Genomic DNA, 4879 nt, shown 5'->3' with positions numbered 1-4879 from the left:
GGAGCTAAGAACCTGCACTCCAAGGTCTCCGTTCGGCAATTCTCCCTAGGATCCTACAGTTAAGGGTATTTGTCCTGCCCTCATTGGTCTTTCCAAAGTACAACACCTCACATTTACTGAAATTAAACTGCATCTGTCACTCTTTGGCCCATCTGATCAAGATCCCTTTGTACTCTAACCTTCTTTGCTCTCCACTGTACCACCAGCACGGGATCAAACATCGAGTGAAGCCCACTCTGCTCTTTCAAAGCAGAACATAAAGCTGCCTTGACCATGTTAAACAAAAATAAAGACACCATTGCTCTCAGGAAAAATCAAAAACAGATAACCAAGCAAAAGATCTGATGCTTGGTAATGAACCAGGCCAGGTGTTTTGATTTAGTTGTAGGTGAGCACTTTGGAGAAAGTGACCATAATTCAGTTACGGGTGCTGGAAATGTGTTGCTGGAAAAGCGCAGCAGGTCAGGCAGCATCCAGGAGAATGGGGTAGCAAAATGCAGGGGATGCAGACAATGGAAATGTGGAGCTGATTTAAGGAACAGATGTTGTGTGTCCTTGATAGGTATGTCCCTGTCAGGCAGGGAGGAAGTGATAAGGTAAGGGAACCATGGTTTACAACAGGAATTACATCTCTTGTTACGAAGAAGAAGGAGGCTTATGTGTTGATGAGGCAAGATGGTTCAGATGAGGCAATGGAGAGTTATAGATCAGCTCGGAAGGATTTAAAGAGAGAGTTAAGAAGAGCAAAGAGAGGACACGAGCAGTCTTTAGCAAATAGAATAAAGGAGAACCCGAAAGCTCTCTATCAGTATGTGAGGTATAAAAGGATGATTAGGGTAGGAATCGGGCCAGTCAAAGACAAAAGTGGGAAGTTGAGTGTGGACCCTGTGGAGATCGGAGAGGTGCTAAGTTGAGTGTGGACCCTGTGGAGATCAGAGAGGTGCTAATCAAACATTTCTCATCTGTTTTCACTCAGGAAAAGGAGAATATTGTAGAAGGGAAGAATGAGGTACGAGATATTAGACTAGGAAGGATTGAGGTTAGTTACGAACAGGTGTTATCAATTCTAGAAGGAGTGAAAGTAGACAAGTCCCCTGGGCCAGATGGGATTTATCAGGGGATTAGATTAGATTAGATTACATTACATTACAGTGTGGAAACAGGCCCTTCGGCCCAACTAGTCCACACCGACACCTAACTTTCACTCGGCACTCTGCGGCAGCTTACAAAAGTCGGTTCCCAGTGACAAAGAGTGGGAAGCTAGGGAGGAGATAGCAGAGCCTTTGGCTTTGATATTTGAGTCGTCAAAGTTGGTGGAGTAGTGGACAATTTGGAAGAATGTTACAGGTTGCAGGGGGACTTGGATAAACTGCAGAATTAGGTGGAGAGGTGGCAAATGGAGTTCAATGCAGTTAAATGTGAGTTTATGCTCTTTGGGAAGAATAACAGGATGGCAGAGTATTGGGTCAATGGAAAGATTCTTGGTAATGTGGTTGTGCAGAGGGATTTTGCAGTCCATGTGTATAGATCCCTGAAAGTTGCTGTTAAGAAGGCATGCGGTATGTTAGGTTTCATTGGTAGAGGGATTGAGTTTCGGAACCACAATTTCATGCTGCAACTATACAAAATGCTGGTGTGGCCACACTTGAAATATTGTGTACAGTTCTAGTCGCCCCATTGCAGGAAGGATGTGGAAGCATTGGAAAAGGTGCAGAGGAGATTTACCAGGATGTTGCCTGGTCTGGAGGGAAGGGCTTATGAGGAAAAGCTGAGAGACTTGGGTCTGTTCTAATTAGAAAGAAGAAGGCTAAGGGGGATTTGATAGAGACATACAAGCCTGATCAGAGGATTAGATAGGGTAGACAGTGAAAGTCTTTTTCCTATGGTGATGACGTCAGTGTGTACGAGGGGGCATAACTACAAATTGAGGGGTGATAGATTTAAGACAGATGTCAGAGACAGGTTCTTTACGCAGAGAGTGGCATGGAATGCCCTACCTACTAATATAGTCAACTCAGCCACATTAGGGAGATTTAAACAATCTTTGGATAAGCACATAGATGATTTTGGGATAGTTTAGGGGGACGAGCTGAGAATAGTTCATAGGTTGGCACAACATCGAGGGCTGAAGGGCCTGTTCTGCGCTGTATTGTTCTATGTTCTTTTTTTAAAAAAAAGGCACTACCTTGATTCTTTTCCCACCAACCTCTTTTGGGCAGGGACCACAGGGTGCCAGAATAAAAATAAAATCAAACAAAAATAAAGCAAACAAATAAATAAACAAGCAAGTAACCAAGTAAATAAATAAATCCCCTCTGCTCTATCCCCATCGAATACCCCTGGGACAGGGACAATAATGGTTTAAAATCCAAAGGATGCTCCCCTGCTCATTTCAACTGAAGATAAAATGCCCCTCACACTGATCCCATGGGACAGGGTCAGTGCAGAGCTAAAATGAAGGCTCCTCCCAGGGTTCGAAAATTGGAACAAAGGGAAAATAAAACAGCCCTCTTCCTGGGACACCAAACTGAAAACAAATGCAAACTCTAAAAGCAAAAGGAAAACTTATACCACAGAGACAATGAACAAAATCGGAATATCATTAGCCAGGTTGATAATGCACTCTAGATGCCATGGCGCCCATTGGTCTCGAAGGGAATCCACATTGTATCTGAACACAGCATGCTCCCTGACCTGTCCACCTGCTAGGCAAGCAGTCACCTTGGTCTCCAACTCATGCCAATTTGTCAACCAGGATTCCTCAGCTGGGCAAAGATGGACATCTAAGTAAAGGAGGTGAGCGGTCCTCCAAGTGAAGCACTGGAGCTCCCTACAACAGGGGGTCTATCTTCCACAGACTGACCAGAAATCCCAAACACTCTCTCCAGTTAATCCTTGTGGAGGATGCCACAGAGTAGACGTCCTGGCACTCGCGCATCCTCTGCAGGTGAGCTGGGTCTTTGAACGCGAGGAGCACATCTTCAGCATACACAGAAGAAACCACCTCCAGCCCCGGGATGTGCTGAAGTAAACTCTACAGCCACTTATGCAAGAGGCACAGGAATTGGTCCAAGCAGAGAGAATAAAGCTATGTGGATAGGGCCAGCCCTGATGTACTCCTCCCCCAAAGTATAGGGGCACCGTGAGGGACCTGTTAACTTTCACTCGGCACTCTGCGGCAGCTTACAGAAGTCGGTTCCCAGTGACAAAGTGCCTCCCATTCCTGAATGTTCACAGAGTCCCGAGCAGATACTCGTGATCCACTCTGTGGAACACCTTTTCCTGATCAAGGGAGAGAAAGGCAATCGACAGGCCAGCCCTCTGGGAATAATGGATCACATTCCGACCAGGTGGATGTTGGTGTCGATGCTCTGGCAGGGGATGGTGTAGGACTGGTCTGGGTGGATCATGTGGACCAGCACAGTGCCAAGGTGAGTTTAAAGTGCCCTAGCAAAGATTTTGTATTCCGAGCTGACGAGGGAGGCTGGACGCCAATCCTTTAACAAACTTAGATTCCCCCTTCTTAAGTAACAGATCGATGACAGCCCTGCACCAAAAAAGGAGCATCTCTCCAGTCTCGAAATATTCCACGCAGATAGTCACTGCTCCCTCTGCACCCAGACATCCTAGAACGTCCTGAAGGATTCCATGGTCAGTCAGTTCAGGTCTGAGGACCTGCCCTTCACGAGACTATTGAGGGCACCATCAACATGAGAGTTGTGCTGGAAAAGCACAGCAGGTCAGGCAGCATCCGAGGAGCAGGAAAATCGACATTTCAAGCAAAAGCCCTTCATAAGCACCGGTCAGCTCCTCCAGGCTCAGAGAGGTTTTCAGCATCTTGGCACCCTCAGGGCTCACCTGAAGCGGGACTTCCTGCAGAACTCTCTGAGCTTCCTCACTAGATGGATCTGGAGTAAACAGAACCATATAACAGTCCTTCACTGTGGCCTCGATGCTCTCTGGATTTGAAAGGAGGGACTCATCGTCAGCAAACAAGACAAGGGGCTGTTGGCAGACCCCATGCGTTTTCTCCAGCCAGTAGAAGAAAGGAGAGCTGCAGTTGAGATCTTGAAGGAACTAGACCCATGATCTCATGTTCGTACCCCGAGACCTAATGAAATGCAAATTCCAAAGAGCAGCCTTCTTCTCTTCATACACCTCCTGCAGGTTTGGGTCGACATCAGGCTGATTTATACGTGTCTGCAGGTCAAGCTCCTCCTTCTCCAATCCCTCAATTTTGGATTTCCACATCTTCATCGATTTCTACGCATACTGTTGACAGGAGACATAGATGTAAACCTTGCCTACATCCCACCATAGCCTCAAGGAGGGGAAGCTCCCTGCTTCTTTCTCCATCTGGTCCAGAAGTGACAGAATGAGTCCTGGAACCATTCATCCTCCAGCAGCAGGTTGTTAACGTGCCAATACGCCACGTTGCCCTGGCGCTGAATAGAATGAGCTGTGCCCAGACCAGGTTGTGATTGGATAATCCACCTGCCGCATGGAGGCCTTCGGAACACAGGAGGAGTGCACACTGGAAATGTCGAGGCGGTCAATTGTGACACTCCAACCCCAGGCCTTGCAACGGTGAAGGTAGTTGAAATTGGAATGGAGATTTCATCACATGTCTACCAAGTCAAAGACTAAGTCCCTGAACTTCCCCACCAATGCTGAGCTCTTCTGGGTACCACCATGGTCATAGAGATGTACAGCATGGAAACAGACCCTTCGGTCCAACCCGTCCATGCCAACCAGATATCCCAACCCAATCTAGTCCCACCTGCCAGCACCCGGCCCATATCCCTCCAAACCCTTCCTATTCATATAACCATCCAAATGCCTCTTAAATGTTGCAATTGTACCAGCCTCCACCACATCC

The sequence above is a fragment of the Chiloscyllium plagiosum genome, chromosome 27 (genome assembly GCF_004010195.1).
Source record: "Chiloscyllium plagiosum isolate BGI_BamShark_2017 chromosome 27, ASM401019v2, whole genome shotgun sequence".
In the NCBI taxonomy this organism is placed as follows: domain Eukaryota; kingdom Metazoa; phylum Chordata; class Chondrichthyes; order Orectolobiformes; family Hemiscylliidae; genus Chiloscyllium; species Chiloscyllium plagiosum.
The sequence above is the reverse complement of the archived record's forward strand: the minus strand, read 5'-3'. Positions refer to the sequence as shown.